Source organism: Silurus meridionalis, chromosome 13 (genome assembly GCF_014805685.1).
Source record: "Silurus meridionalis isolate SWU-2019-XX chromosome 13, ASM1480568v1, whole genome shotgun sequence".
In the NCBI taxonomy this organism is placed as follows: Eukaryota; Metazoa; Chordata; class Actinopteri; order Siluriformes; family Siluridae; genus Silurus; species Silurus meridionalis.
Genome location: NC_060896.1, coordinates 16,704,599 through 16,716,060, shown reverse-complemented (window position 1 = coordinate 16,716,060; position 11,462 = coordinate 16,704,599). Strand labels below are relative to the sequence as shown.

At 43.0% G+C, this 11,462-nt stretch overlaps 1 long non-coding RNA gene across 2 annotated transcripts; it reads left to right on the top strand.

The window, feature by feature from the left end:
* The first annotated feature begins 353 nt into the window (after positions 1 to 353).
* LOC124395452 lies at positions 354 to 7,643 on the top strand. Of its 2 annotated transcripts, XR_006927628.1 has the most exons (5): positions 354 to 832; positions 4,823 to 4,978; positions 6,421 to 6,461; positions 6,624 to 6,757; positions 6,857 to 7,643. It is a non-coding gene; the product is annotated as an uncharacterized LOC124395452 (long non-coding RNA). The 2 variants fall into 2 exon arrangements; XR_006927629.1 differs by lacking the exon at positions 6,421 to 6,461.
* Positions 7,644 to 11,462: the final 3,819 nt, after the last annotated feature.

The following is an 11,462-nucleotide window of genomic DNA, read 5'->3' as shown; positions in this document are numbered from 1 at the left end:
GCGATAGGTAGGAAGACAGGCCCTAGGGTAAGGGCCTGAGACTGAGGACTTGCGCCTGGTAGTCTTACAATGAGCTAAAACACATTAGAAAAAAAACAGGGCCAAGGTCAATGGATAACAAGGTGGCAAATAAGTAGGAGGAAACCAGTCAGCACACTCGGTGCTGAACTAGTGCACAGCAAAGCATAAGAAAAGCTGAAAGCAAACAGCAATGTAATCAACTATAATACATTAATAGCACAAAGCGCATAAGAGCATAAAAAATAAGGTTTAAGGAAGTATATTTTAATATAAGAATAGGAATAAAATAAGAGAAGAGACTTACGCATAATCAAGAAGAAGAAAATAAGAAATAATCCAATAAGAAATAAGAAATAATCCAAGAGAACTGAAGAGCGAACCAAATGATGTTGCTTCAGCGAGTGCTAGGATCAGAATGAGGAAGAGTGAGTTTTAAAAAATAAAGCCCCAAAGAGGCCCGAAAATAATGGGATATGAAAAAGGAAGGTCACATGGGGGAAATGACGACAGGAAGGGGAGGAACCGGGAAGAACCAGAAATAATGGGATTTGGAATAAACCACGTGATGACTAATAATGAGGGGGAAGGGCCTAAAAATCAAGCAGCATGGAAATAATGGGATTTGGACAAAAATTATGCAAATTAAGAGAGGAGGCGCCCAGAGGCGCCTGCAAATAAATAAGATAGCAGTCTAGGCACTTGACTTGCACTTGTTTGTTGGTGTGTAGTTCGAGCAACAGCTAGAGTGCCTTCAAGACCGGTCTGAAGATTTCTGGATTCTCAGGATTTTAGTTGTTACTTTCATTTTTGGGTGAGCTTTAAACCATCAGGGTTTTTGGGACTTTGCTTTTTGATGCGCTTGCAAGCATCTATTATTCTGTAAAGGATTATTTGTGGATTGTTTTTTTTTGGTGATTGATCTTCTCTGCAGAGAAAAGAAATAAACTTGTATTTGCTGTCCGTCTCATCCAAGCCTCTGGGCCTTTTATTAGGCGTCTTAACCAAGGTTTTGAGCTGTCTGATTGGTAATAAGGGAAACTTGGAATACTCCTAAGGTGTTAGAGGGGATTCTGAGATCCGACAACACAAGGCTTCAGTATGGACACATGAAAGGTGGAGTGTATGTGATACCTCGGTGGCAGATCCAGCCGGTAGGACACGTCACTGATTCGTCTGGAGACCCTAAAGGGCCCGATGAACTGGGGGCTCAGCCTGCGGCACGGCAGCTTCAGCCTCAGGTCTTTCGTCGACAGCCACACCCGGTCCCTGGGACGGAAATGCTGGGACTCTAGTCGTCGGGTGTCAGCGTGCTTGCGGGTGTTGCGAAGGGCCCGACGCAGCTGGGTGTGGGCCAACCCCCAGACCTGGTTGCTTTCCTGGAACCAGGAATCCACCGAGGGCACGTTGCTGGGCTCGTCCGACCAAGGGACCAGCATGCACTGAAAAGGGGTGAGGCCCATGGAGTCCTGGTGGAGCGAGTTCTGCGCATACTCCGGCAATGGCAGGAAACGATACCAATCCCCCTGGTCCTGGCTGCAGTAGGCCCTCAAGTACCAGCTCAGCTCCTGAATCTTCCGTTCTACCTGGCCGTTGGACTGCAGGTGGTAACCGGACGTCAGGTTCACTGACATCCCCAGAAACCAGAAGAAGGCCCCCCAAACCCGTGACGTGAACTGAGGGCGGTCCACCACGACCAGGATGCATGTGTTAGCACCCGACCGAAGCAGGTCGGTCACAAAGTCGATGCTCAGGTAGGACCAGGGGTGCTGAGGAACGGGGAGCGGCATCAGCTTACCCACGGGCAGGTGGCATGGGACCTTGGACATGGCGCAGGTGGAACACCCCTTGACGTAACGGGTTATCTCCTCGGCTATCCTCGGCCACCAGTATCGTGTCTGGACAAGCTGGACCGTCTGTTTCTTATCTGGGTGGCCAGTGCCCGGTCCCTCGTGGACCGACTGGATGAGCACCCACTGGCAGGTGGTGGGGACGAAGACACGCCCCTCGGGACACCCCTCAGGGGCGGGCTCTCAGAGGGAGGCCGTGTGGATCGCACTGTCGATGTCCCAGGCGATGGGCCCTACGACGAGTGCGGGAGAAAGGATGGGGTCTGGATCGCTGGGTTCCTCAGGCCCGAACATCCGGGAGAGGGCATCGGCCTTTCCGTTCAGGGCGCCGGCCCGATAGTTGATATGGAACTGGAACCGAGTGAAGAAGAGGGCCCAGCGAGCCTGTCTGGGGTTGAGTCTTCGGGCCTCCTGTAGGTACTGGTGGTTCTTGTGGTCAGTGACCACTGTGAAAGGGTGCTCAGCTTCTTCCAGCCAGTGTCTCCACTCATCCAGAGGCAACTTGATGGCTAGGAGCTCATGGTTGCTGATGTCGTAGTTGTGCCTCTCCATTTCTCCAGCCGTGTTTCAGGGGTTCATGAACAAAGTACTTCCACTCGTCTCCTTCTCTGATGCGTACCAGGATATAGGCACTCCGGAGATCGAGCTTGGAAAACACCGGTGCCTCCCTTAGGTCCTCCAGAGCTGCTGGAACAAGCGGGAGGGGGTAAGGGAGAGGAGCGATCTGGGCATTCAGCTGTCTGTAGTCGATGGAGGGACGAAGACCCCCATCCTTCTTTCCCACGAAGAAAAAACTTGATGCCGCTGGGGAGGAGGATTGAGCAATGAAACCCTGGCGGAGAGCCCGCTGGACGTACTCCTCTATTGTTCAGGAGCGGACAAGGGGTAGACTCGACCTTTGGGCAGCTTAGCTCCAGGAAGCAGGTCGATGCAACAATCCCAAGGCTGATGAGGGGGGGAAACGAGTGGCTGCCTGCATACAGAACACGTCCTTAAACACCCGCTATTCCTTGGGGATCTCCACCTGGGTCGCGGTCGTGGCTTCTTCCACCCAGATGGCACCCAATGTAAGAGCCGGGACATGCTTTTTAGTGCTTTTCAGGTCCGTTATTCTGTTAGGCGGCAGTGATGGAGGCGGAAGCCGAAGCACCAGCAAACAGAGTTTATTTACAAAAAAGGCAAAGCCAACACAAATACTCGCTGTGATAGGGATTGCGCTACGGGGGAAGCATGGCGCTGAGGCAGCAACGGGAAAACGTAGCGTAGGAAGCGCGTGCATATAAAACAATAACGGACGCCGGGCAAGGGTGAGTGAGAGGATTATATGCGTGTGTTATAACGAGAGTCAGGTGTGTGTAATCAGTATGATGGCGAGGAGCTCCGTGCATGCCCTGCCAGGTAGAACGGAAGATTCAGGAGCTGAGCTGGTACTTGAGGGCCTACTGCAGCCAGGACCAGGGGGATTGGTATCGTTTCCTGCCATTGCCGGAGTATGCGCAGAACTCGCTCCACCAGGACTCCATGGGCCTCACCCCTTTTCAGTGCATGCTGGTCCCTTGGTCAGACGAGCCCAGCAACGTGCCCTCGGTGGATTCCTGGTTCCAGGAAAGCAACCAGGTCTGGGAGTTGGCCCACACCCAGCTGCGTCGGGCCCTTCGCAACACCCGCAAGCACGCTGACACCCGACGACTAGAGTCCCAGCATTTCCGTCCCGGGGACCGGGTGTGGCTGTCGACGAAAGACCTGAGGCTGAAGCTGCCGTGCCGCAGGCTGAGCCCCCAGTTCATCGGGCTCTTTAGGATCTCCAGACGAATCAGTGACGTGTCCTACCGGCTGGATCTGCCACCGAGGTATCACATACACTCCACCTTTCATGTGTCCATACTGAAGCCTTGTGTTGTCGGATCTCAGAATCCCCTCTGAGACCAAACACCTCAGGAGTATTCCAAGTTTCCCTTATTACCAATCAGACAGCTCAAAAACTTGGTTAAGACGCCCAATAAAAGGCCCAGAGGCTTGGATGAGACGGACAGCAAATACAAGTTTATTTCTTTTCTCTGCAGAGAAGATCAATCACCAAAAAAAAACAATCCACAAATAATGACTCTCGGGCAAGGGTGAGTGAGAGGATTATATGCGTGTGTTATAACGAGAGTCAGGTGTGTGTAATCAGTATGATGGCGAGGAGCTCCGTGCATGCAGGGCATGCACGGGAAAAGAAGCAGGGTGCTCCCTGACACCTACCAAAATACTTCTAGTGTATCCCTGTTTTAGAGAACTATATCATGTAATAAAATGAATTCATTTTAAGTAGACCTATGCCTAGTTAGTACCAGATGGAATATCCAATGGGATATGGTGTGGGAATATGGAATCAGATGGGTCTCAGTATAAATCATTTACATATCAATGACTATCCAAAATGTTTTTTTTTTCCCCTGCAAAAAATATTTATTATTGTATGTCTGTATAAAAATTCACATATAAAGAGGTTAAAATTTTTTTTGTTTGTTTTTTTAATTAGCAATGTTTATTAAAAATATATTAGGCTACATTTAAATACAGACAATTGAACCTGCTTTTACAAGCTGCTTGTCATTTGTGAATCACACACTGCAGATATCCTTTTGTAAAAATGCATTTTTAAATTAAACCTTGGAAAAACATCTATCTACAAATTTAGTGAACACATTCTTATTTTGAGACTCATCTAATATCAAATGGGTGTTAGAAGCTATAGCGGGTACAAAGGTAAACTGCTATGGACAAATTTAAAACAGTTAACTTGTGGGAATTCAGTCTCATATTAAATACTACTTCTAACCTGCTTCCTATGGACTCCAGGTAGGTTGTGTAAGATTTACAGTGTTTAACAAACTCCATGATCGATGATATCACTTTTCTGTATCCCCATCGCTCTTTTTCTCCATTTCTCACCCCTCTCTGGCTGTCAGTATGTCTATTTCAGAACATGGAAGAACTGCATCGGATTCTTTATAGAGGGAACTCTCACTTCATACCTGACCTGAAGACCCACTGGGGGACCTTTTATGAGAAGGCACAGTTTTATGTGTTCAAAAATGTCATGAAAGCACCACAGCAGGACAAAGGTATTTACTGGCTTTGTTGACAATGTAGAATCCCATGAACATATTGTTTGTTTATTTAACTCACTGCAGTAAGTCAAATGACTTTATGAATTTTGGTTTTATCAGTGAAGCACTCAGTTGCCTTGATAAAGGCTTTATATGTTCCCTTCACCTGTGGCTTCAACCAAGAAGTTAGGACATGCAAGTGAAGCTATGTTTCACGTCTTCGAGATAAAAGCATATGAGCATGAATTAGAATTCTTATTACTTACTTCACCATAAGATACATTAAGTGTGAATTGACTTTGTGGTAATAATTATTTTTTTCTAAGTTTGTATCAGTCTGCAGAAGATCCAAACACCTTTTTTCAGACGATTGCAACCAATGCTTTGCAATTGCTTTGCAATTGCAATTGCAAAGCATTTCACTGCATGTCGTACACTGAATGTTGTACCCTGTATGTATGTGTATGTGACAAATAAAATTTGATTTGATTTGCTTTGCTTACTGGCCATTGGAACCATGCTATCTCTCCCACATAGCTAGCATGATGTATCTCATGGCATGTTATTATGCCTTTCACCTCACATATCCTAAGTGCATTGCCACACTGCCCTCTGTGCTCCAGACAGAAGTTCTCTTGGATGCCATCCATGACAAAGACATGACTATGTCATTTTTTATGATTAAGTGGAAGAAGTTCTTTACTAACTAGGGCTGCACGGCACTATTTCTTCATTTCCAGTCCCATAACAGAACTTGTACATGCCAATTTGATATCATGTAATACATAGAAATAACATTTCCTGTTTATTATAATAAGGCTTGAAACACTGTTACATTGGTTATCTTGCGATATATCTTAATTTTGGTTTACTTGCCCACTAATGGCCTTTATGTTGGTTGCTACATTTTGAATGTTAATTAGTGGGTTTTTTATGTTTTCTGGCATCTGAAACTACTGAGAGCCTATCGAACCAGTCTAGATATAAAACCATACTGGTGATAGACAAAACCATGGCCCGAAATTAGCTTGTGTTGTTTTGTTTCATTCTTTGTTTTGCCCATATGCAGGTCATGCAGTTCATAATAAAAAGGTGACAATAATTTATTAATGTATTTATTTAATTCTCTCTTATTATAAGCACAATATTTAGATTTTATTAAAACAAATTCTAGTATATAAAGCTTTGTTTCAAGATAGTTGTCAACCATTTAATTATAATTTTGGCATATTCTTCTACAAATTGAAAAAAAATAATTCTTAGAACTTTTCTTAGTATTTAGATAAATGTGCTTGTTTTTAGTTTAGCTTTATTGGTTTTAAGGTATGATTCCTACATATCCAGCCTTAATTTTTTAAGACAATGACATTAGCATTTGCTAAATTTAAGTACTTTTCCTATATGTTGAGAAAACAATTATTAAATCTTTTGTATTAAGAAAATGTATTTGTTTTCAGTCTGGCTGCACTGGTTTTAAGACATCTGTGGGTTCTTTGAGGTAAATGTACTTGTTTAAAAAAATCTTGGCAAGGTAAATTTTCCTGTTCTGTTGGCAGAAAACTTTGCTTATTTTAAGTCAAATTTACCCCGTTTTATTACTTTATTTTTATTTGGTTTTTGAAAGCTTACTTTTTGCAGTGCACTCTATGTTTGCACTTAGATTTTTGAAGAATTTCTGGAAGAAATCTGAGTTCAATGGAGCGTTGGACACTGCATGTTTGGAAGAAAGGAAGAAAATTTGAGGAATTCAAGGAAAAACACTAGATAAAAATCTTGCACCAGGTTGATTCAGAGGTACTTCTTTTTAATGTTGACTTGTCATCTTGGAGTCATAATTTGAATAACTTTTAACCTTGTCATATACTTTGTCTCCATTTTTCTAATTTTTTTTAGTTATCTAATGCAACATGTGTCTGCACAGCAGTACCCTCCAGTCTTTCTGGGTGATGATTCAGATGAGTTTTTCAGGATTTTCTCCTCCTTCTAAGTACCACTCAACTTTCCATCCTTTCCCAACTTTCTTGACACGTGTTGCTGCCATCAATTTCAAAATGACTTTTTTTCTAAAAGATATTTCCTCAGTTTTAACATTTTATGTTTTTTTATGTTCTATTGTGAATAAAAAATAGATTCATGAGAATTGCACATCATTACATTTTGTTTTTATTTACATTTTACACAGTGTCTCAAAGTTTTGGGGTTGCAGTCACTTTCCTTATTTTTTTTCCCTCTAATTTCAGATTCAGATGTAAATTCAATCAAATTGATGTTGGCCTTCTTACACTTTTATCTGCCAAAGGTCCACATGCTCTTAATGTAAACTCTTCAAGGGCAATCATTCTGGAGGGATAGATTGTTGCGGATGATGTCCCAAATTTGTTACATGCTGTATTTTTTTTTTATTTTGTATCTTTTTGCTTTGATTTATGGTCCAAATGTAGACTACCCTGAGACAAGGAGGAACATATTTGATTTTATTCAGAGAGAATTTTTGTCCTTAGGTGGGAAGAACTTTAAACCCAATCTCCAAACTCTTTTAAAAAAAAAATCAGCTTTTAAGCTACATAGAAACAATCAAAACAGACAAAAAAAGGTCATCTGCTTTTTTTTTGTTGTTGTTCCAGTCATTGTTGTTAAGTGATTGTTCCAATATTGCTTTGTAACTGTTCTTTTATGTTTTAGATGCAAAATTTTGTTATTGTAATTGAAATGTCTATTTTTTTGTATTAAAATAGATTGGGAATTTCAAACTTGTGTTGAGTGTTGACTTATAAAAACATGTTCAGTTTACTTAACAAAAATGTGGAAACCGATTGCATGTATTTTTGTTAAGTCTCCATAGCTTAAAATGAAATGTAAAGAAAAAAAAGTATTTAATATGTTAGCGTTTCAAAATAAAACATTGTTAGTTAAATTTATCAGTAACAGTATTTTAAATAGCATGGAAGGAGAGCCTCCTAAATTATATAAAACCTCTTAGTGCTACTAGATCAGCATATTTCTCCACCCTCATAGAAAATAACAAGCATAATCCTAGATTTTTATTTAGCACAGTAGCAAAATTAACAGGAAATAAAATGCACCATCATTAGGTAGTAATGATTTCATGAACTTTTTTAATAATAAATTTGGAAACATCTGGCAAGAAATCCAGAGGATTTAATATAAATCCAATCTATCTACAAATAACCATGTAGACAGCAGTGTAATTATAACAGACAATCAATTACAAAGTTTTACTCCTATTCAAGAGAACGACTTAATTTAATTTATTTCCTCATCAAAATCATGAACCTGCATTCTCGATCCCTTCGAGAGGTAATTGAACCTGTTTTAAAAATAATAAAATTTACCATCAGCCCTGGTTAATCAAATCAAATCAAATCAAATCAAATTTTATTTGTCACATACACATACATACAGGGTACGACATGCAGTGAAATGCTTATTACGACGGTCCGGCATGATGGAATAGGATGGGGAGAAAAATAATACAAAGAAAAAGAAGACTGATAAATAAAGTGTGTGTGTGTGTTAGGAAGATTTTCCCCTCAGGTCCTTATGCTTTCTCTTTGCCACACTGTAGAGGCGCCTCGGAACAATGAAAGAACAACCCACACGAATCAAATCATGTCTGGTTTATTCAAGATCACTGTTCAAAAAAAAATGTATCAGAACAAAGTATTTATACACACAGCTTTGCAACAAAGGCGCCACGGAGGCGGGGTTATTGCGCAATGGGAGGGAGTCAACGTCCCTTCTCGCGAGATGAGCATCTGACTAGGTAGTAAACACAGGTAGTGAACACAGATGTTCGTTGTAAGAAAACAGAACATAATCTTCTCCTATGTGCTTTTCGTGCTGTACCCAGGCTCAGCATTAAACAACATTGTTATTTTAAAGCCAACTAAAACATAGGTATGTGTAAGGAGGAACAGAATATACACGTAGAAAAACAGGAACATGTTCGGTGACCTTCAACTACTCCTGCCTAATCAAGCTGGGGAGTAACATTTTAGCAACATAAATCTTGGTACAATTAGTTCATTCTCAGGCACATGCAAGCGCATATAAAATACATTCTCACAATCCCCTCTTTTATACTTAATAATAAATGATTTAAGTATAATCAGGTTCCTAAAGCCCTTGCAAACGATTCATTGGTGTATTGTCGCGCTGTCCAGTTGGCGAACTGCCAGAACGTGTTGTCATGTGGATGTGCTTGGACGAGTAACCCTGTCCCAAGCATGGACAGTACTATTAGTAGGGCGGCCATACTGGTCACTGGCCGTGTCTTTGTCCAGCAGAGGTTGTTGTTCCCCACCTAGCTTCTTCCGACACGTCCAGCGGTGTGGTTTGTGTCCTATAAGCCTACACCAGAGTGTCTGTGGTTCAACGTTGGTGTCCAGGGCGAGATTTTACCCTCAGTCTGTGGAGGAACAAGGTCTACGGATGGTTTCTAATGGTTACTAGGGCATACAAAAGAACATAGTCAAATACAAATTGTTACAACTTCATTTTAATTGGGAGCGTGCTTCACTCGTCCAGCGTGGATCCACTGTGGAAAAAGATCAGTTAGCACAGCCGTGCGTGTTACAGCAATTACGTCTGCAGGGGCACTGTAGGGGGTTTCACCCAGTGGTGTCCCCATTTTGTCCAATTTCTTTACCAAAACCTGATCCCCTACCTTAAAGGGATGAGTGTTTTCTGTCGGAATTTGTGGTTTTTTTCTCACTTACCCGTGTCCAATAGTCATCCAAAGTTTGTAGCAACCCTGCAGCGTATTCGCTGAGATGCACATCTAGATCCCCTGTACCCAAAGCCTGTTTTCCTCGACGCCATGGAAGGGGAAAAGGTCGTCCCAACACTAATTCATACGGTGACAAATGGTCGAGAGCCACTTGAGTTGTCATGCGCATATCTGCTAAAACCAGCGGAAGGGCATGAAGCCAATTCTTCGAGCCTGATGCGTGCATGGCTTTTCAATTTTGTCCTTGATTGTGCGGTTGGCTCGTTCTACAATACCTGATGATTGCGGGTGGTATGGAATATGGAAATGCCAATTGATTTTTAACTCTTGACACAAAAGCTGGGTGACCTTGGAGGTAAATGGGGTTCCCTTGTCAGAATCAATTCCTACAGGGATACCATATCTTGGAATTATTTCCGTAGTTAACTTCTGAACCACTATTCTAGCGTTCTCTTTGCTGCAGGGGAAAGCTTCGACCCACCGGGAAAATTTGTCCACCATTACCAAAAGATATCTGAAAGGGCCTTGTCTGGGCATGTGTGTGAAATCAATCTGCCATTCCTGAAACGGTGTTTCAGGGGTGGGAAGATGTTGATGTATGGCACCTGGTTTGGAGATGTTGTTTTGCGCGCATGTTAAGCATCTGTTTAGTATGTTGTTTACATCTGTGTATAAGTGATCTATACAGAAATTTTCAGTTAGGTCATGTAATACCCCTCTTCGTCCGCGATGAGTGGGACCATGAAATTCGCGGACGAGAAAAGGCGACAATGACGTGGAAGGCAAAGACGACCCTGACCATCGACCAAAATTGTGGAACCGGTACCACCCTGATTTGCCCAGAAGGCGCGATCAGCATCAGTAGCTGAGGCCTGTAGGGAAGGTAAATCCATGTCAGGTAAAACAGCACTGATCATGGTATTAACAGACACCATTGCTGGAGATAAGTCTGGCGGCAGCGGACGTGAGGCTGCAGCTTGTTTGGCCATGCGATCGGCGAGGCTGTTACCTCTGACCTCGTCCGTGTCACCAGAACAGTGAGCCCTGGTTTTAACAATAGCCAAAGAACGTGGCAGGTGACAGGCAGTTATTAGATCCTGTACCAGTGACGCATGGGAAATGGGCTTACCATCGGCGGCAGTGAAGCCACGAGATTGCCAAATCCTACCGAAATCATGAGCAACCCCAAAAGCATAGCGTGAGTCTGTGTAGATAGTGACATCAGTGTCAGCAGACAGGACACAGGCGCGTGTAAGGGCGTATAGCTCAGCAGCCTGCGCAGAAGAAAAGGGAAGAGAGAAAGATTCCAGAACATTGTTAGGCAATTGGCAGACAGAATAACCACATAGATATACACCATCACTAGGTTTGGAACAGGAACCATCAACAAACAAAGCTTGTCCTGTCTGTAGGGGAACAGAGGAGAGATCTGGTCTGATACTGGTGTCATTAACAATGGCAGTCAGACAATTCAATAAACGTTGTAAGGCATGAGCTACAGTGCCATGAGAAGAGGTAGGGCGAATGGACAGGTTTTCAGTAGCTAATAGAACAGTTTCATACCCTGAACGACGCTGTGAAGACATGTGTTGTGTATTGAGATTACGTAATATCTGTGTTACCTGATGTGAGGTGTGCAGAATCAGGGGATGGGACAAAACGATCTTCTCAGCATCAGTTACCATCAGCGCACAGGAGGCAATGGCACGAAGACAGGCAGGCAATCCCTGAGCCACAGAGTCTAGAGAT